The 22,996-nt window shown below is 41.5% G+C and overlaps 1 protein-coding gene across 1 annotated transcript in view; it reads right to left on the bottom strand.

The window, feature by feature from the left end:
* Positions 1-22,996, bottom strand: part of LOC128837692 (uncharacterized) — a 73,301-nt gene that overhangs the window by 41,491 nt on the left and 8,814 nt on the right. The window contains exons 3-4 of the mRNA XM_054029023.1: positions 22,512-22,595; positions 2,801-2,865 (exon numbers count right to left, since the gene is read on the bottom strand). The gene's annotated coding sequence lies outside the window, so the exon portion shown is untranslated. The remainder of the gene's footprint in view (positions 1-2,800; positions 2,866-22,511; positions 22,596-22,996) is intronic.

Below are 22,996 nucleotides of genomic sequence, written 5' to 3' on the forward strand. Positions count from 1 at the left end.
GGTGGGGCTAGGCATAACCCAAGATAGCTTCCCCCAAAGGAAGGAGAAACATCAGGGGAGGTGGAGTCTCCCGAAGAAGTCCCCCCTCAAAAAAACCTGCCAATATGGATAAAAACAAGAAAGAGCTAAATGGCAAAACCTAAAACCAACAATAGTTAAACAAGAACAGCTATTCCCTAAGGTAAACTAGCTAAGAAGAGGCACTGCAAAACACTCCGTCTCAGGCCAAGGCTGTTGAAAACGAACTGATGGCAGTTTGTCCAACAGGGCAATGTATATCCTTGTTACAGGGCACAAGGATAGCTAGGGTGCATGTGTAGGCTGAATGGGCACTGTTACCAAATGTTTCCAATCAAAGGCACATGGGGCATATGCGCACCCAAAAATGGAGCACCTATAGGGACATTACTTGAAGAAGAATGATACAAGGAGGGGGGAGAACAAATGAAAAAAGCATAATTTATTCTGGAAAAAATTGGAAAATAAAACAGTAATGTCCTCAAACAAACACATTTTGGAAAGACTGGTCACACACTACTGCCTACAAAATGAGCATCTGACAGATAAAGCAGCTCATATTACCAAAAATACATTCAAAGCAATAGACCAGAAGTGGTCCACGGACCACCAGTGGTCCGCAAGCTCCATTCAGGTGTTCCGCGGATAGTTCCCTATAAGGTGCGCACCTGGGCGGCCGCACATGAGAGAATGAAGGGCCACCCACCTAATTAGTGAAGCCGCGCAGGAGTGGCTCCACTAATTAGGTGCCTGGACCCTGGAGAAGACGCACATGTACAGTGAAGTTGTGGCCTGGGGGGAAATAAGGGTAGGTGGGAGTGGGCAGTGGGGTGAGAAAAGGGGGTGAGGGGAATTTGAGATGTGCAGGGCTGCGGCAGTCAGAGAAAGAGGCAACTTTTTCCAGCGCCAGGGCTGCGGCTGCAGTAGGGGAGAAAGGGAAAGACCCCCCTGCTTCCCAGCCCTAGCTCAGGGGCTACCGCGGCAGGAGAGAGAGGGCACATCCATTGCATTAGAAAGGTAACACTACTAATATTAAATTATGAGTTGTGGGCTTTTATTTGTAGAACAAAAAAACATTTATTATTATTAAGGATTTTTTTTAATAGTGCTTTTATCCAAAGCGCTTTACAATAATTAGCTAACGGTACAAACAACATTTGGAAAGATCATTAAGTGTTCTGCTGAGACCATCAGCAATTTTCAAGTGGTCCGTGAAAAATTTTTTTTGAGAACCACTGCAATAGACAAAGCCAAAAGATATTTATTTTGGAAAGAAATTAAAAACAAATGTTTTCAAACAATGGAGGGGCCTACTTAATAAAACCTTCCAGAATTTCAGTTTGGAGCCAGCATTTTATATTCAGTCAAATGAGTTGAAACTGCTGAACATTCTCTGTGTTGCCAAACCAGCATTTGCCATACAATTTCGCAAAGTGTACAATACTAAGAGCTAGCCTCTATACAAGCAAGACTATATTGAAGGGTCTAGCGGGGGCCTAGTGATGACAATATGAAAAGACGGCAGATAAATGATGTTGCTAATGCATAGTCCCTCATGCAATTAGTCAAAGTAAATGGTGATTCAAACAGTAGTTTAAGTTACACACATGGGTGGAAGTGGGTCAGAAAGCAGGCATGGGTAGGAACAACTGATATTCAAATATGGCCAATTTTGCACACTCAGTGAATGCCCGATTAGTGCAGGATAGATTGCTTTATCATTTAAACCCATTAAGGCCAGGTCTACATAGAAAATTGCACCAGTTTAACTAAAGGTGTGATGTTAAGGTGATTTAGTTAAGCCAATGAAAAACCACGTCTGAACATTCTTAATTCAATTTACAACTAGCTTATATTGGTTTAGCTTGGGTTAACAAATTTATAGGCACAAGCTAAACCAAAATAATTATCTTAAAACCAATACACGTGTAACTACACAGGGGTTTGTACAAGTTTAACTAAATCAATTATAATCCAACTCTAATTAAACTGATGCAACTTGTGTTTTTGATGATCCACATGTACCTCAGTTTAAATCACCCAGGAATCTGGTTCTATGTCTCATGGAGTAGGCATCAATAGCATTCCTTTCTTGCTTTCTTTTAATTTATACTGGTACAACTGAGCTCAGACTCTGACCCAGAAAGTACAAATAAAATAGATAAATGATAAAAGGATCGAAAGGGAGTAGAATGAGTATAGCAAGAAATAGGTATAACAGGAAAAGCAGCTAACAGGAAGATGTAAAATGGTCTATTTTTACATTCCCCTTCTAGCTGATTTTCTTGCTATATCCCTCTTTGTGCTTCTGATGTGTAAAATACATTCATTTTACATATCCACTGAATACCAAATTGGTGCAGGTTACATTATATTATCACTAAGTTATACCCATTTTACAGCCCATTTACACTCTACATGTAACTTGAGTCACCTATCAATTTATCCCAGACACTTCCATGAGAGTAGTGCCAGCTTACACCAGAGATAAATTTGTCTCAATATGTGGATGGATCCATACGAATATTTATCGGCACCCTCCTGTCTGTCATTTAAGGCCTGGTCCAAAGCTCACGGGAGTCAGTGGAAAGACTCAAATTAACTCCAATACACTTTAGATCAGATTCAATTCATATAAATGCCAACAGGGAAAAAAAGGCTAAAATACATAGTGTTTTATGAAACTCTCATGACACAGTTGAATTGAGTCAGATACAATTGAATTCTAGACATCCCCACTACTTTATCTCCAATACCCAACATTTAGGGAAAGAAATTTTACCTTAGAAAGTTACATGTTGCATGGTATTGTTCATGTAGTAAATCTGCAAGAATACAATCAAAATCCTACAATAAAAGAGAGAGAAATGTACATCTGAACACAATATGCAATTGGAAACAAAGTATCAGTATCCATTAAACTAGATACAAACTGATGACCAGTTTCGAAAAGTCTTAATTAACAAATATTTTCTTGTTTGAAGATCTTGATTTTGCAAAAGGTTATGTCTATACAAGAGGAGTGCTTTACTAGTATAGGAATACCAGTATATTTCACCAGCAAAGCCTCCTATTGTGGATACAGTTCTACAGGCAAAGCTGTATTTTGCACAATATAATAGAACCATCTCACAAACATGCAACACACTCTGTGTACCAGTAAAACCACAGTTTGCCCTAAGTGTCAGTCAGGGATCACCTCTCAGCATCCCTGACCAACGCTGCTGTGCTGACAGGTGTCTGTAGTGTAGACCTAGCTGTAGGGCCAGAATTTTAAAAGTACCATTATGAGCTGGGTGAAACCTTGTTATAGGTTGCGTTAAAACCTTGTTCATAGTGATGTGTGAATGAGATCCCCATGTAAGATAGTTGTAAGATACGGCTAAGGGGCCATACCTAAAACAAAGCCTAATAGAGTCCGCCAGAAACTAGTGCCAGGTGGGTGGAGGATCTGACTGATTATTTTGATCAGGTGGGTGTATGGGAGAACACACAAACTGAGGTGAGGACAGACAAAAACAGAGACAGAGGACCAGGCAAAAAGTAAGAAAGCCAAACAGTAGCCTGTAAGCATAGTGTTTCCCTGGAAAAAGCTAGAAGGAGAGTTTTTCAGTCTGTTGGCTAACGGGGTTTGGAGCTGTAAACAAAAAAACTGCTCCTTTTGTTCTTGGTTCCTTCTGTGTTCAGAAACACAGGAGTTTGTACTTTTTTTTGTAAATAAACAAAACTGTATTACAGAAATACCTATCACTAATTTCTACTCCCAACTAGAACATCCCCAAGGCCCCAAAATGTACTGTCCACTTGGGTTGAAAAAGGGCAACAGTATTTAGGCACCTAAAGATGCAGTTGGAGTCCTAATGGGATTTTCAAAATCACCTATCTGCATTTTTAGGCACCTAAATACCTTAAAAATTCTGGCCTTTAGGCACATGATTAATCTTGTTCACTCTGAGTAATCCAAATTTCAACAGGACTATTCAGAGTGGTCAAAAATAATCATATGCCTAAATCTTCGCAGGATCAGTCTAAAAGGCCAGAGCACACAGCATAAGGACAAGACAAGACATATACTTTTTTTATGCTGTTTTCAGTATGCTGAAGATTTTGGCATCTGCGGGGAATGAAGGCAATTTGGGATTGTGGGATAATTACATTAGATGTATATTTCTGTTTAAATCACTGGAATTGAAACACAATATTAAAGAGATTAGGTAGATAGAGATAATATATTTTATTGGACCAACTTCTGTTGGTGGAAGGTACAATCTTTCAAGCTACCACAGAGAAGCAGAGCTCTGTGTAGTTTGAAAGCTTATACCTTTCACTAACAGAAGTTGATCCAATAAAAGATATTACCGCACCCCCTTGTCTCTTTCATATCCTGGGACCAACACAGTTACAACACCCACCACTACAAACAAACAGACAATACTGACATTTAAGTATAATTCTTATGTTCCAGAAATCAACCATTGAGATGAATGGGGCAGTTCACACCTCTTAGGCTTTTATTGTAGACTCTCTTCAGACTCACAAATACAGTATTGCATCAGTTTACACACTTCACATTTTCAAGGTGCTAGAAAGATTTTGAAAACAAATGAAAACTTAGGGGATTTTTAGCACAATTCTGCTGAAAAAGACAGGTAACACATGTGTTCTGCAGCTGCATAATACATAGGGTCGTACATAAAGCTACCGTACATAAGTGAATATATATATGATCTTTCTGTGCATCTCACGGTGCATTTTGCATTATCTGTCTATTTAGATTATAAACTCCTCAGGAAGAATTGTCTCTTGTTCAGCAGTCAGTGCTTAACAATAATAAACAATATAAATAATACAGAAAAGGAAATCTCAGTAAATCCTCTTAGAACCACATTTGTTAAGTGTATATATTTTTTTAAAATCCTATGGAATGCAAAGAGTCAATTACAAGTGGTGGAATGAAAAAATGCATTATTGTAACACATAGTTCTTATATGATGCTTTACATTTTCAAATGCTATATAAACATTCAGATCCCCAGACTCCCCTAAATCCAAGGGTCTTGAAATGACATGAGTCTGCACTCAGAAACTTTTCTCTTCATTCTTCTGCTGGGCCATGGGAGGTTGCACTGCTACAGAAATGGCAAAGGGAGTGACCCACACATCTAATGAGATCTCAAGAGAGCCACCAGAGGCCTGGGTCATCTCCTTAGATGCCCTGGCTCTTTGTTACCTGTAGCCCACTGACAGCATGAATCTGATGTTACTTTAGGCTCTGCCAAACAGCATGGCTTCTTAACTTTCCTTCAGGTCTTGAGAGGATCAGAATGTGGATGGGGAACATACTGAAGATAATGCTGATTGAATCAACATTAACTTGTGCTAGTTTGCCCATCCATGTGTTTAAGGATGGCACAATGAAGTTGTGCATGAAAACCACCTCCAAAACTTGCTCCCTCCTATTTCATCCCTCACCCACAGAGCCACAAATCATTAGATCGACAACATTTCGCTTAATGGCCTTTGTATCAAATACATTTAAATGAGAGATGTGGTCTACGCACAAGAGTAAAGGTTCATCTACATACAAAGGGGATCCCAAACAACTAAAATGGTTTTAATTCACACATTTATTTATGTCAGTTCAAGTCTGTGTGTGGACAAACTGATTCCGGAATAAGACCACCCTTTTCAATTTATATTATGTCATTTTTGTAAATTTTATTCTGGACTATGGCTATCCACAACAGACTTGCACCAACATAACTGAAGGTGCGGATTAAAACATGATTTGGTTCCCAATCATGCATAAACTAACCGTCCATGCTCGGAATTTCTAAACTCAAACTCTGTCTCTGACTCTAGTTTTCTCTATAACCTTGGGAAAGTCAGTTCACCTTTGTCTTAGCTTCTCCATCTGTATAATGGAGATAATAATTACCTGCCAGAAGGGTATTGTGAATATTAATTAATTTATGTAAAATGCATCGAAAATGAAAAATGCTACATTATATTTAGGACAGATGCATGGGACTGTATATTCAGACTCCATAATCCAACAAGGCCACAAAATGCAGCATTGTGTCACATTTTAAGTTGTGGCCAACCACAGCATTGATCCTTGTCCACCTGGTTTGTTCTTCCATTCACTAATTTGCTCCGTTAAAAAAAAAAAAAAAAAAAAAAACAGGTGAAAGTACTATACACTGTAACTAAAAAACCCAAAAATAAATATTTGACTTAAAGACCAAGTGGAAACTAAATTTTTACTTCTGCCAACCTCAGTCTGTTTGCCAGGTACCCCGGCATGTGTTTGGTAAGATACAATTCTTTACTTTTAAAATGTGCCATAAATTCTATTAGAGAAAGCATAAATAATTAAAGTGAATGCCTGGAAACTGGCACCAGCTACCGGCATGATGACTCAACCTCTTGGAGCTCCATTCATTATATTCAGCTACAAAAGCTAGAAGTTATAAAATATGCATGAATAAATTCTATTAAGTATTAACACACTACTTCTTTAAATGTTCATTCTGACCCAGGTGGTACTGATACAGATTCTCTCTTCTCAGGCATCTTTTTACTTAAAATAACCCAAGATTATTGTGCTCCCTCTAAGGATTAAACAAATTAGTGTCTCAAAAATGTATTATAGGACTCTCCCACTTTCCGAGGCATAAAATATAGTTAATGCAAAGTTTGCTCTCTGGCATTAATTGTTACACTGATTACGAAATGCTGGACTTGACTGTATAGATTATCTTCATCTTTCTCCTTTAATTTTAAACATTTTGAACCAGAGTCTTCAGTCTGCTAAATTCAGTCTTATGCAGACCAAACTGAACTACATGTGGCAAGAGATCTGCACTGAAGAATTCCCCCTTTAAAGGAGGAATCTTCATAGGCACAAAAAGCTGGCAGAGGCAGCTCTGCGACCTGACTCTATTTTAGGATTTTAGCAGTATCCGAGTACTTTCCACCTAAAATCAATAGTAATTGCAAAGACCCTAGTCAACTCCATAGAGTGTCCGGCGCTTCTCCTTTTTCAGGGTAAAAACTCTGCTTGAGGTAAGGATTTTGTTTTTATTTGTTTAGATTTCATTAATCTATGTCTTGTTTTAAGTTGACTTCTTAGAGGAAAAAAATCCAGACATTAAAGGAAATTGATGCTTTCATGTAACTGGTCTGTATAGGTTATATAATAGGCCAAGATTTTCAATTTTGAAAATCTGTGCCATACTTAATCACTGCTACCAAGGTTTAAAAGGACCCAGTTTTTCTTTGTTTTGAAAACAAATACATTTTGAAAACTTTCTCAAATATGCTGTCAGTTTATACATTGCAATTATTGTCCCAAACCTCCAGACCACTTCTCACCTCAGATGTCTCATAACAAATCTTTTATTAGCCCTTACCCTATTGGTTACAGCTTTTTTCCTTTGATGACAGCTGACATTTGTCTTTGTCTCTCCTATCACAAAATTGCCACAAATATGGGTATTTAATGCAATACAAGAGTATTATCACTTTGTTAATACATCTGTGACTCAATGGTTGTCAGCATATTTCAGGTAATATGAGTCTTGTTCGGGTGTATAACAGGGTTCAAAAAAGAGCTAGATAAGTTCATGGAGGATAGGTCCATCAATGGCTATTAGCCAGGATGGACAGGGATGGTGTCCCTAGCCTCTGTTTGCCAGAAGCTGGGAATGGGCAACAGGGGATGGATCACTTGGTGATTTCCTGTTCTGTTCATTCCCTCTGGGGAACCTAGCATTGGCCACTGTCGGAAGACAGGATACTGGGCTAGATGGACCATTGGTCTGACCCAGTATGGCCATTCTTATGTACACTGTTTACCATGTGTTATTCTTTTTACACTTTAATTTTTTTTCTCCAAAAACCAAATAAAGGGCCCAAGCCTGCAAGTCACTGAGTGAACCTGCCTGCAAGGTCCTGAGCACTCTCAATCCCCATAAAAAGTAATGAGTTAAAGGTGATGAATATCTCGCTGAGGGTATTCAAAATGAGATGCGGGAGGAAGGGAGGGAAATTTATCTCCTGGGGGCACTCCCACTTTTATAAAACCATACGAACAACTCTTCTTACAGCTAATAACATCATATCCCTATTTTGTGCACAACCATTCACTTCTTTTGGTAACCGCAGCAAAAGCCTTGCATCCCACTTAATGTCAAGTAATTTTAATAAAATTATGTTTACCATAACTCAAAGTCTTTGGATCCAAGTACCTTACCACATCACTTCCAGCAAAGACGGGAACTATTTAAAGTGTGGTTACAGTCAGAAAAGTGGCTTTATAACAATGACACCGTCTTATCTCACAGTACTGATCCCTTTATATAATTATACCAACCTGATTATTGGCAAAAATAAGATTTTTGTTATTGTTTACTACTCAAAATAGCACCCTATAACCCCCATGTTCATCATTCATATATGGTTGTGATATTTCATACAAAGCATGCCATGTAAGATATCATATGAAAGGTCATGATCTGCTGAAACCCGTTGTTCTGTACAAATATTAGTGTGTATGAAGTTATGAGATTTTGCTGTATGGTTGTTACTGAAATATGTTATAAGTTTGCTAGTGACATACAACGAAGGCAAACCACTCCTCAGTGACCATTAATCAGCAGGGGAGTTGTAATCAAGAGATTTGCAATTCAATGAGGGCTGCCCAAGCACCACGCAATAGGGACTACTGAACTCTATGACTCAGTTGCACAAGACCACACCAGGGGGATTGTATCAAAGGGGTAGTCGTGTTAGTCTGGATCTGTAAAAGCAGCAAAGAGTCCTGTGGCACCTTATAGACTAACAGACGTATAGGAGCATGAACTTTCGTGTGTGAATACCCACTTCTTCGGATGTGAATACCCACTTCTTGTTCACCCCTGTGACTCAGCAAAGCCCCCCAGGACATGCCTGGGCTAGAGTCTTCTAGGCATATGGACTAAGGATATAAAATAGGGGACAGTGTCATCATGCTTTTGCCTTTCTCCTCCCCTACCTATGCTGGAAGCAACAAGAATGCTGGGAAAACAGAAAACTTCAACTGAGGAGACAGGTCCAGGCTAAGGGAGAATCCTGTGTATTAAGAACTATAATATCCAGAGGGGTGAGAAAATTGCTTGATCTAAATACTGTCTAGTGTAATAAGGTATAAGATTTAGATTGTGAGCTTATCTTTTTTCTTTTAATTTCTCTCTCTGACCTTTTATGCCTACCACTTATAATCACTTAAAATCTATCTTTCTGTAGTTAATAAATCTGTTTTATATTTTACATAAAATATTTTCCTTTAAGTGCTTGGGAAATCTCAGCTCAGGTTACAAAGGCTAGTATATGTTCTTTCCACATTGAGGGAGGGGCGGACTGGGTAATAAACTTACACTGGTCAGGCTTCTGACCAGGGCAAGATGGTACAGCTCTGGGGTGTAAGGCTGGGGAGCTGGGGGAAAGTGGCTGATGCCTTTCTCTGTGTGATTTGTGAGTGGCTCTGGGAGCATTCATGCAATCTAGCTGGGTGTGGGGCTCTATATGCTATTATGCTTAGTGTGATAACAGTGCACGGAGGGGTTTGTTGCTTGTCACTAGCAAAGCATTGCAAGAGACAGCCCAGACGGGTACAGCAGTACCGCAGTTCCAGGTTGCACCCCAGGGATTCCATCACATTAGGACAACAGAACTAATACAGCCCTGGAAGAGTGAGTCATATTTTTTCTGACTCCAACTTCTTCAATACAATATTTAACTATAGGCATGTTTACACTACAATCTTAAATTGACCTTGGTTAGGTCAATTTGCAGCCACCACAGTAATTACAGGGGAGCCAAGAGCTTGGGGCGGGAGGGACAGCCAGGCTTCCTGCTGGGAGAAGGGACCCCAGCGGGCAGCAGGGCTCCCAGTGGGAGTGGAAAGTCCGAGTGGCAGCACAAGCAGTGAGTCTGGGTAGCAGACCAGCTTGGAGCAGAGAGCCGGCAGCAGCCCTGCTGGGGAGCCAAGCCTTCTCAATTTCACGGCTCCAGTGGAGCCCTGAAATTAACAAAAGACAGCCAACAGCCCATGTAAGTAACACAGTGTCTACATTGACACTGTGTCACTCTAACTACACCGACATAAGCCCTATGCCTCTCATGGAGGTGAGTTTTGATATCAGTGTAGTAGGGCACTTACTTCAGCAGGAGCAAGACTGTTGTGTGTACGCTGACATAGTTAGGTCAACATAAGCTGCCTTATGTTGACCTAACTATGTAGTGTATTTCCAGTTGAAGAACCTTTATTATAAAATGCATTCACCAATTACACTTGAATTATAGTTAGTACACCCTGGTAGGGGCAGGTTTAATGGCAAGGATGTATGTTCCAGAAAGAATGAAGTTTGATGTTCAGATTCTTAGGTGAGTTTGTATGGCTGGCAGTTAGAATAAACATATTTTTATCTGTAAACTAAACCAGATTCTGCCATCCAAATTTACTGTGAGTAGTATTTTATTCCAAGAGTAATCCCATTAGATTCACTAGCGAGGTACTACTCAAAGTGCGTTACAGTTGCAGAATCAGGCCTATAATAATATTAGCACTGAGATAAAAACATGAGACCAACAAATGCCATTTTTAGTCTCTCTTCAGTGTAGAATTACAGTTTAAACCCATATGATATAGTTTTTGATTAGTTATATGGCATCTGTGACCATTAATTTTTAGTTAAGTGCCTTTAAATGATGCTGCATCTGAACATAATAACATCCACAGAAGATTGACCTATTCCCTGACCAGGGCCGGCTCCAGGCACCAGCCTTCCAAGCATGTGCTTGGGGCGGCACCTGGAGGGGGGCGGTGCTCAGGGTTGGGTTTTTTTGGTTTTTTTTTAAACATACTGGGGCTGTTGGGGTGCCCGGCGGCGCTCCGGCCCGAGAGCGGAGCCGCGACTGGGCTCGCCACCCTCCCCTGGAGCTCCGACCGACCCGGGAGAGCAGAGCCGCGGCCGGACTCTCCGCCCTCCTCCCGGCGCTCCGGCTGGTCGGGGAGAGCGGGGCCCCGGCTGGGATCGCCGCCCTCCCCTCAGCGCTCCGGCCACCGGGGAGAGCGGAGCTGCGGCGGGCTCACCGCCCTCCCCCCGGCTCGCCGCCCTCCCCCCCGGTGCTCAGCGCCCTCCCCTGCCACGCTCCCCGGTGGGAGGCTTTTTTGCCTGGGGCGGCAAAAAAGCCAGAGCCGGCTCTGTCCCTGACAATGTCTCCATACAGTTCTGAGGTAACAAGATATATTTTTCCACTACAATATTAGAAATACGAAAACTGGTACTTAAAAGTATCATTCTAAAAGACTAGATAGCTTAGAAAATTGATAAGTTCTGGAGCCTTTTAACTAAGTCTCCATCTTAAATACTGCCCAAATTAAGAGAGACTAAAACCTGTTACCAGCTGATGGTTGTTGGGTGATGTATAGGTGGCATCCCCTTGTGATGTTATTGACATAAACTGGGACCGTATAGATCATTGTTGCAACCAAGGTCCTGTAGTGGCACCCAAATCTTGTATAAAGGGGGTCAAATGGGGTGTCTAGGACACAGTTATGGTTTACTGGTTATGATTATGCTGTCTATATGTGTGTATCAGTTTCATAGTCGAAGTTATGAATATTGGCTCTATACCGTCTGTATGGCAAACTTATGCTATGCTTCTGGGTGACATCCCAGACAAGCTGAGATTAGCTCTGCCTAGCCTGCTTGATGGCCCATTAAGGACCATCAGCTATACAATGGACCCATTGAGAGAAGGCAGATATGCCTTGTAACTCAGCAAAGTATGCAGGGACTGGCCCATGTGATTCCAGACTCCATTTTGCTGTAATTTTCCACAGTAAGAACAAAGGTGTTCTTACACCTGGAAAAGACTAAATAAGGCTGATGCCTCATCTCCATCTGGTCTTCAATCCTGCTTCATACCTCTGGAGGAACTTTGCCACACGCTGAAGCTTTGAACAGAGGACTGAGGACCCATCCCAGCGGGGGATGTATTCCAGAGACTTGATTTGAACCTGCAGTTTATTCCATTGCTGCAGCAAGCCTGAACCAAGAACTGTGCCATTACTGTATGTAATTGATTCCATTTAACCAATTCTAACTCTCATCTCTATCTTTTTCCTTTTATAAATAAACCTTTAGATTTTAGATTCTAAAGGATTGGCAACAGCATGATTTGTGGGAAAGATCTGATTTGTATATTGACCTGGGTCTGGGACTTGGTCCTTTGGGATCAGGAGAACCTTTTTCTGTTACTTGGGTACTGGTTTTCATAACCATTTGTCCCCATACGAGTGGCACTGGTGGTTATACTGGGAAACTGGAGTGTCTAAGGAGATTGCTTGAGAGACTTGCGGTTAGCCAGTGGGGTGAGACCGAAGTTCCCTTAGTCTGGCTGGTTTGGTTTGCCTTAGAGGTGGAAAATACCCCAGCCTTGGGCTGCAACTGCCCTGTTTAGTGAGTGTCAGATCTGGGAATAAAAGCCAACCCTCGAGAGTCCCAATCCAGTGCTCCAGCCACTGTTCCACGCAGTGGTACCTAAACTGCATAGTATCCAGAAAAAAATACATAATATTGACATAAATAGTTCTATGATTCTGCTATCATTCAAGTAACAGAATTGTCTGATAAATTATCTACGCTCTGTAGTACATGTACTTAACTACAGTGGAGCTATTTTTCATACACACTTTGGGACAGATTCAACTTCCATTAAAGTTAGGGGGAAAAGACTTCCATCTGTTTCAATGGAGGGTGAGGGGCTTCAGGACCTTTAACTGCAATATATCTACAATATATTATTATTAGTAGAAATCACATATATCGCACAGTCAAATTATAGACATATTCTCTACCCTACATTACATTAAATCTAAAACAAGACAAAACAATAAAAAATACCTACCCTCCCCCGTCCACAATACATATTTATTTAACTAGATTCTGACATGTTCCTCTGACCCATTTTCAACAAACATGACTGTGTTACATACTACAGCATTTCCTCCAGCCCAATGGTACATCAGCTATGTTTGCTGCATCCTCTTGCTTTTGTTTTTCACTTGCCTTCTAGGCAACTGAAATGGCAACAATTGTATACAAATCAATCTGAGGTGGTATATGAAAAAAAGGTGGCTACCTATGAGAAGGTATTCATATCTTTAATGTTGCCAAAATGAACGGCAGAGGCAAGACTTGAAGCCAGTTCTGGCTTTAACCAAAGTTGGGATACTATGTATAGCTGTCTTGACTGAGTTACTGGCTGAGAAATCTTTGGATGATCAGACATACTTTAACTTCTCCACATGGAGTTAGTGCCATACGACCCATATGGACAAGAGAATTCATAGCAGTCTGGAGGTTGGCCCACAGCACTGATCACGACACTCTGGTGGAACTATTTGGAGTGGGAAAGTCCAGTGTCAATGCAATTGTTTTTGGATATATATAGTAAGGCCTGCTGTGACTGCATGATCACCATTGCTAAAGTACTAGAGAAGCCTGTCCATGTTTTTTGTTTTCGCTCTACTGTTTATTTGCAGTTCCAGAGGTGATAAAATGAAAGCATTTAAGAAGAGCCTCCCCCACTATGCCTCTCTAAGGCCCAAGAGCTGATAAGGCTTTTAAAGTATCTTTTTATTTCTTTATTCCATTATTCAATTTCCCTAGGTAGACGGATTCTTATGGAGTTTAATCTTCAACCTCTTGCAATATAAAGCAGAGAACCAGAGGCACTGCTGAGTCAAAGATATTAATAATACATAAAAAGATAGATGGGCAGCTCTATATTTCTGTATGTGACTGGCAGGCACTCTGTTTTGAAGGGAACCTGCAAAGTCAAAATATGCATAAATGACTTCACATAAGGTGAAGAAGAGAGGGTGAAACATTCTTTTTAAATGGCTAGACTATTGTTGACTGACATGAATTTATAGACATATTAGCCATAGTGCAAAAGTGATAAACACGTTATTATAAAATCCCAGATGGCATTTTCCCTGGCAAAAAAACATGCTGTACCCAGGCCATTCCACTTCTGACTTTAGTCCAAAGCATACTCATCTTTTGTTAAATTAGGCTCTTTAATAAAGTTGATTACATCATCATATGACCAAATTTTCAGTGATCACACTGTAGCCTCTATAAACTCTGAATCAGTCTCTCTTGTGGGGCTAGTACAAATGAAAACACCAGTTAATGTGTTTCAATTTTTAAAAATGGTGTATAAACTCCTCTTGTAACTTTAAAACTATGTCTCCATGGTGAGGAATTGCAGAGTAGCTTGAAAAAGAGCTCAGTGGCTTGGGGGAAATGATCGTCATCCCAACTGGAGTATGCAGCACACAAGTTTCTTCAACCCCAAGGCGGGAGTAATGGGCTATTTCAAAAGTATTTTTAAGTGCGGGGTGGAGATCCAGAGTGGTGGGAAAATGAACTGTCTACTCTCAGTGAAAGGTGTTCTCAGTGTCATTGTGTACTCCCCACTATTTTCAGAGTGAGAGAGGCATCTCTGTCCACAGAGACTTTCTAACTAACATTTAGCCAGACAACCCAGAAAGAACTCACTCTTCCTACCTTAAGGACATGGGAGGGAGGATCATTTGCTTTCATTCCCATTACCCCAATTGCTATTTACAATGATCAGACTGGGCGGACATTTTTACTCCTGTGAATGGAGCAGTCTCAAATGGCTGGGAAATGCCTGAACTGGTACATAATTTCACCTGGGAGGTGGGTACTTCCACCCCTTTGAACCAGTAACAGTCCAGCTCTTTGACAGCTTGGGGCTAACCCCTGGAGGTAATTTGGGCTAAATAAGTATGATATCCCCAAAAAACAAATTCAAAGCATGGAAATGCCAAGTTGCAGGACATTTCTTACCCATTCCTTAATGCTCAAATAATGTATTTCAACTGACAGTGACAGACATGCAATTTCACAAGAAGCTCCCTTCTGCCTCCAACAGGTAAGTTACATATTAATCTCCTTCATAGAGTAACAAAAAACTGTAATTACAACCTCAGTGACATAAGCAAATATTTGCTGCTGACAGATGTACACAGGTAAAGTACACAGTTTGTGTTATGTGTTTGTGTGGAAATCAGAGGTCATAATTTGTGTGCTTATCCTTGTGTAGCTGTGCAATGAAACCTATTTTAGTAGACCATGAGGAGAGAGCAACACTTATTTGAACATCCTGTCTCTCATACTCCAGAGACTCAGGACTTGCCTGACCTCACCCCAGATGAGCAAGGGTAACACACCTTCTTGAAAGCTTTAAGAGCAGTTTAACCCAGGAAGTGTAAACAGATATATGGAAAACTGGGTTTTGTGTGAAATCTGAAGAGAGACTGTGGATACAGATTAGACACTCCAAATTACAGCTGCAGCACCCCTCCGCTTGAAGTGGATTTCATTATAGACAGGGTTTACTGTTTGGTTCAATGGCTCTCAGCACCCCGACTATACAAATTGTTCTAACACCCCTGGAAGGCTGATGATGGCTGTTTTTGAGAAGAACAAAATATCCATTTTCAAAAGCAGCCCTATCATACTGAAGCACATTTCTAAAAAGAGAATGAAACTAGTGGCAGTGGAATACAACAATTGTGCTGCTTCTAAGGGTATGTGTACACTACGAAATTAGGTTGATTTTATAGAAGTCAATCTTTAGAAAGCGATTTTATACAGTCGATCGTGTATGTCCCCACTAAGCACAGTAGGTCGGCGGAGTGCGTCCTCATCTAGCTGGTTAGCATCTACTCACGGAGTGGTGCACTGTGGGTAGCTATCCCACAGTCCTCAATGCCCACTAGAATTCTGGGTTAAGCTCCCAATGCCTGATGGGGCAAAAATGTTGTCACGGGTGGTTTTGGGTACGTGTTGTCAGTCTCCCCTCCCTTCCTCCCTCCTTGAAAGCAACGGCAAACAATCATTTCGCGCCTTTTTTCCTGGGTTACCATGCAGACACCATAGCACGGCAATTATGGAGCCCGCTCAGCGCAGCGCTGCTGTTGTGAGCATTGTAAACACCTCGTGCATTATCCTGCAGTATGTGCAGAGCCTGGCTAGGAGCCGCCAGCATGAGGACAATTGTGAGGAGGACATGGACACAGACGTTCCTGAAAGCACAGGATGTGGCAATTGGGACATCATGGCGGCAGTGGGGCAGGTTGATACAGTGGAACGCAAACAAGCACAGACTGGTGGGACCGCATAGTGTTGAGGGTATGGGATGATTCCCAGTGGCTGCGAAACTTTCGCATGCATAAGGCCATTTTCATGGAACTTTGTGAGTTGCTTTCCCCGGCCCTGAAGCGTGGGAATACCAAGATGAGACCTGCCCTGACAGATGAGAAGTGAGTGGCGATAGCCCTGTGGAAGCTTGCAACGCCTGACTGCTACCAGTCAGACAGGAATCAATTTGGAGTGGGCAAATCTACCGTGGGGGCTGCTGTGATCCAAGTAGCCAAGGCAATCAGTAACCTTCTACTAACAAGGGTAGTGACTCTGGGAAATGTGCAGGTCATAGTGGATGGCTTTGCTGCAATGGGGTTCCCTAACTGTGGTGGGGTGATGGACAGAACACATATACCAGTACATAAACTGCAAGGGGTACTTCTCAATGGTGCTGCAAGCACTGGTGGATCACAAGGGACATTTCACCAACATTAACGTGGGATGGTCATGAAAGGTGCATGACACTTGCAAGTTCGAAAAGCTGCAACAAGGGACTTTCTTCCCAGACCAGAAAATTACCATTGGGGATGTTGAAATGCCAATAGTTATCCTTGGGGATACAGCCTACCCCTTGCTCCCATGGCTCATGAAGCCATACACAGGCAGCCTGGACAGTAGTAAGGAGAAGTTCAACTATAGGCTGAGCAAGTGCAGAATGGTGGTAGAATGTGCCTTTGGACGTTTAAAAGCCCGCTGGCGCTGTTTGCTGATTAGGTTAGACCTCAGCGCAACCAATATTCCCATTGTTATTGCTGCTTGCTGTGTGCTCCATAATATCTGTGAGAGTAATGGGGAGACATTTATGGCGGGGTGAGGCAAATCGCCTGGCAGCCAATTTTGAACAGCCAGACACCAGGACTATTAGAAGAGCACAGCTAGGCGCGCTGCGCATCAGATACGCTTTGAAAAACAGTTTCATGACTGGCCAGGCTATGGTGTGACAGTTGTGTTTCTCCTTGATGCAAAACCGCCCCCTTTGTTGAATGTACTTCCCTGTAAGCCAATCTCCCTCCCCACATTGACCACAGCTGGCAAAGGAAATAAAGTCCCTATTGTTTTGAATCCATTCATTCTTTATTTATTAAAAAAAGAAGTGAGATCACTGACAAAGTAGCCCGGGTGGAGTGCGGGAGGAGGGAAGGACAAGGTCACATTGCTTATTGTAGCCACACTACATATCAAAGCTGTTTGAATGACAGCCTGCTGTTGCTTGGGCTATCCTCTGGAGTTGAGTGGCTGGGTGCCTGGAGCCTCCCCCCTGTGTTCTTGGGCGTCGGGGTGAGGGGGATATGGAACTTGGCAAGGAGGGCAGGCGGTTACACAATGGCTGCAGTGGGGGTCTGTGCTCTAGTTGCCTTTCCTGCAGCTCCACCAGATGCCTGATCATGTCTGTTTGCTCCCTCATTAGCCTCAGCATCTCCTCTTGCGTGTTCTGATCACACTCACTGTATGCTTTCCTGGCCTCTGCCACCGAATGCCTCCATGCATTCAGCTGTGTTCTATCAGTGCAGGAGGACTGCACGAGCTCGGAAAACATGTCATCACAAGTGTGGTTTTTTCACCTTCTAATCTGCAATAACCTCAGGGACGGAGTTGATACGGGGAGCATAGAAACATTTGCACCTGCAGGAGGGCTAAAAAGGGAGAGTAAAATTTAAGAAGATACATTTCTGAGAACAAAAGGGAGACTCTTTCACAGTGAATCAAGCAATTCACAGCAGACAGCACATGTGCTTTAGGTACAAAGTTACATTTTGTCTTTTATATTGAGTGCCTGCCAGTATGGTGACACATCAAACACGGCTGGGCAACAGAATTTGGTTGTTTCCAGGCAGCCATGGTAAGTCAAAGGGTACGTGGGGTTGGCTTCTTCCGCCTTCATAACATGTGGCAATGTTTTAAAACTGCAGCACCCTCCTTTCCCATAGCAAGCAATCCCAGTTGGATTTGCCGTTTAAATGAGGGGCTGTGATTTTGGGGTGGATGTGCAGCACACCCCTCCCCCCACCGCGTAGCTATTCTCCAGGATGATCCCTTTTAGCCAAGCACAACAGCCCAGCATGAATGGGGTCCTTTTACTGTTCCATTACAAATATTCCCTTATTTCAACCAGTTGACCATGAATGATATCACTCTTCTGAGGCTGACACAGAAAGATAAAGACCGAATGTTGCATGAATGCGACCAAAACCCAGGACCATTCGCTGCCATGCTTTGTGCGGCAATGATTCCAGACTACTTGCTACTGGCTTGGTGTGGCAAAGTGTCCTACCGTGGAGGAAGAAATAAGGCAGCCCTCCCCAGAAACCTTCTGCAAAGGTTTTCAGAGTACCTCCATCCCCAGACATGTTTATAGATTTTTCCAGTAGCTGTACTAGCCACGAATGCATCCCAATTCTTCAGGGCAAATCAAACATTAAACACAATTGCTTTTAACCCCTGTAGTGTAGTTACAAATGTGAACTCACCAGAGGTGCTTTCTCCGCCTTCAGGGTCCGGGAACCTGCCTGGGGAGGGTATTGGCTCCAGGGTGATAAAAAGGTCCTGGCTGCCGGGGAGAATGGATTCTCCGCTTGCCTGCTGTGCATTCTCCTCCTCTTCCTCATCCACAAAATCCTTCTCCATGTTGCGTGAGACTCCCCCCTTGTAGATGTCCATGGACAGTGGTGGAGTAGTGGTAGGGTACTGTGACAGGTTGGATCACAGAAACCCCCTTGGGAGCTGCCACCCGATGTGCCAAGACTACCTCTGCTCCTATTTTCCCTGCCAGCTCAGGACTCCAGCACCCTGTCTTGCTGAGCCAGACACTCCCATCTGCTTCAACCCAGACCCAGGGTCTGAAAGATGCAGGTTTGCCTGAAAGCAGCTAACAGAGGTGTCCTTGTCTTTAGCACTCAGATGCCCAACTTCCAATGGGGTCTAAACCCAAATAAATCCATTTTACCCTGTTTAAAGCTTATGCAGGGTAAACCCATAAATTGTTTGCCCTCTATAACACTGATAGAAAGATATGCACAGTTATTTGCTCCCCCAGGTATTAATACATACTCTGAGTTAATTAATAAGTAAAAAGTGATTTTATTAAATACAGAAAGTAGGATTGAAGTGGTTCCAAGTAGTAACAGACAGAACAAAGTAAGTCACCAAGCAAAATAAAATAAAATGTGCAAATTTATGTCTAATCAAACGGAATACAGATAATCTCACCCTCAAAGACGCTTCAGTAAGTTTTTTCCTCAGACTGGACACCTTCCAGGTCTGGGCACAATTCTTTCCCCTGGTACAGCTTGTGATCCAGCTCAGGTGGTAGCTAGGGGATACTTCATGATGGCTCCTCTCCTCTCTTGTTCTGTTTCACCCCTTTATATATCTTTTGCATAAGGCAGGAACCCTTTGTCCCTCTGGGCTTCCACCCTCCCCCCCTCACTGGAAAAGCACTAGATTAAAGATGGATTCCAGTTCAGGTGACATGATCACATGTCACTGCAAGACTTCATTACCCACTTGCCAGCACACACATATACAGGAAGACTTACAGGTAAAACACACCTATTTGCAGACAATGGTCCTAGTTAATGGGAGTCATCAAGATACCAAACCACCATTAATGGCCCACACTTTACATAATTACAATAGGCCCTCAGAGTTATATGTTATATTTTTAGTTTCAGGTACAAGAGTGATACAGTTATACAAATAGGATGATCACACTCAGTAGATTATAAGCTTTGTAATGATACCTTACAAGAGACCTTTTGCATGAAGCATATCCCAGTTACATTATATTCACTTATTATCATATTTTTATAAAACCATATAGACTGCACAACGTCACAGCGTCCCCCCCCTCCCCAGAATGGAATACAGCTGATCATAGAAGCTGTGTGTCACTGGTGTAGCCTCTCTCCACCATGCCCTGTGCGATTTTGGCATATCTATTAGCATTTCTTCTGCTGGATCGGAGTTCTGCCTGCACAGATTCTTTTCCCCATACAGCAATCAGATCCAGTGTCTCCCGATGGCTTCATGCTGGAGCTCGTTTGCGAATCTGGGACTGCATGGTCACCTGTTCTGCTGAGCTCGCCACGCTGACCAAACAGGAAATGAAATTCAAAAGTTCCTGGGGCTTTTCCTGTGTACCTGGCTAGTGCATTGGAGTTGAAAGTGCCGTACAGAGCAGTCACATTGGAGCACTCTGCGATAGCTCCTGGAGGTAAATACCGTCGAATTGCACAATGCTGTGTCTGCACTACCCCAAATTTGACCCAAGAAGATTGATTTTAGCGCTACTCCCCTTGTTGGGGAGGAGTAAAGCAGTCGATTTTAAGAGCCCTTTAGGTTGACGGAACAGGGTTCGTTATGTAGCTGCATTGCTTATAAAATTAAGCAAACATGGCTAAACTCGACCTAACCTTGTAGTATAGACCAGCCCTAAGTGAACTGAAACAACAGCAGTTGATAAAATGCTAATTCCATTCATGAATACAATGAAAAGTCTAGCAGAAGAAATACTATTGTATTGACATAACTTTTATACCATTTGTTTAACACTGGGGAAAGGAGGAAGCCTTCCAGATGCAAAAATATGAACACTTTTTCTTCTCATATAGGAAACTAAATCGTTGTGCCTGTAAATTGCTGCTAAAACTTCACTGATGAGCATGTAATAACACTGTTTGGGGCACTACATATACATAACAGCACCTACTGTTTACCTATTGTTTACATGTCTCCATTAGCACTCAGGTCATTGGATTAATAGAGCTCTCTCTTTCCTTTTCTATTTTATAAATAATACAATAGTCAAAAAGAGAAAACCACATCCAGGGCATGATTTTATTTATGGTGTATTTTTACAGTATAGCAGTACTATTTTATTACATTAGCTAGTCTCACAATTGTTGCAGGTGATCAGATTCCTAGGGCTTCTGTTGAGTTATTAAAAAAAGTGATCACATTAAACCAAGAAGATCTCTGAGTGCTAAAATATTCAGGATATTTCCTCTAACATTTTCAAATTGAAATGCATCACACTTGCATAGCTCTACTATTATTAGGAGCAGGAGAATATCAGCCTGATTTATCTGGCAAATATCGAGTATTGACTTTTATATAATGAGTATTGACAAAGATGTCTGGAAAAAAAATCTAACCTTTTTACATACATCCAGAACCATTATTTGCTTCTGTGAGTGTAAAACACCACATCACGGTCTTTCTTTTCTCTCTGCTCTTTTTCCAGGCCATGCTGGTAACCACACCAACACCCAAAAGCACTTTTGGGCTAGAGTCTAATGCCACAAAGCTTCCTACAGATAATCTATAATGTTCCAGAACAGCCAATGAGTTCCCCTATTCCCCCACCCTCACCAGAGACAAATCAAGGCTGTTACTCAAAGTTCCCTAGAGAGGGACTAAGCAATAAACTCCACAACCTGGCACATCAAGATAGATAAACTATTGTCATCATTACATCAGGAATTCATGGCCTAAACAGCTTTAGAAAGCCACTTAACAAGACTTCTAGCATTAGGCAATCACCTTGTGAATTAAGACTTACTGCTTCACAAGATTTACCTTGTAAATATTTTTGAAATAAAAAGAGACCCAGAACCAGCAATAAAAAATATTTTTTATTTATAATCCATCTTCTAAAAACATTGAAAAATTTCAGCTTCAGCCCTAGAGGCTTATATGCCAAATTGTGATACAGCTGCCAATATAAATGTGATCAGATGGCTTTTCTGCTGTAACATTAGCAGTTGATGCATCACTGCATCGTATTGTTAGATATGACTCTCAGAGGGGTTCTAATTGAAAATATAAAGAAACCACTGTAACTAGGCACACTATATATTTCCTAAAAAATAATACTTTGTAGCAGCTTACCTCAGGTGCCTTTTTTCTTCATCACAATACTTTGGCTACTGGAACACTGTACCTGCATTATGTTTAACATCTAATGGAATCATTTTAAATTACCCTAATACTGTTGATTATACCTTCTCAGTTCAGTCCTTGTAAAGAATTTGCACAACAATTTACTAATGAAATTAAATATCAGAACATTAATTGTTCAGAGATTAATTTTTAAATGCCCATTTTTGTCTTCAAAGATGTGAAATGTATTAAAAATATTTTAGGAGAGAATAAATTCAATTAAAGAAACCACTTCTTTTGCCCTTCATTTTTTTCCCAGTACCTCTTTGTTTATCACTAGAAGTTCCACATCGGATTTACATATAATGGAAGCAGATCGGTTTGTATTAGTCAGAAGACAGATTTCCTGCAAAAACAAAAACAAGAAGCATAATTCTTCTTTCAGCTGTACAGTTTACTTTTATAATAAAACACTTAAGATTGCATAGAGGATTGCACAACTTTTCATTAAAGGTATAAAGATAAATTAATAATAGTAAACTGGGTAAACACACAGTCCTACAAGGAACTGAGTTCCTTCTACTTCCATTGATTATAATATATTGTTTTATCCTATCTGCCCTTTGCAATTAATATCAAATGCACTCTGCTCAAGGGGACACATTTTAAAAAGCTTGAAAATTCTAAAGTAAATTTTGGGAAAATAAAATTATTGCAGGTAAAGAAATCAGAGGGCTTTCTAAATGTAAAGTACCTTCTAAATGGGCATCTAATTTCAAAAGGCCAAATGCTGCCTTCTGTGAAAGA

This window comes from Malaclemys terrapin, chromosome 5, assembly GCF_027887155.1.
Source record: "Malaclemys terrapin pileata isolate rMalTer1 chromosome 5, rMalTer1.hap1, whole genome shotgun sequence".
In the NCBI taxonomy this organism is placed as follows: domain Eukaryota; kingdom Metazoa; phylum Chordata; order Testudines; family Emydidae; genus Malaclemys; species Malaclemys terrapin.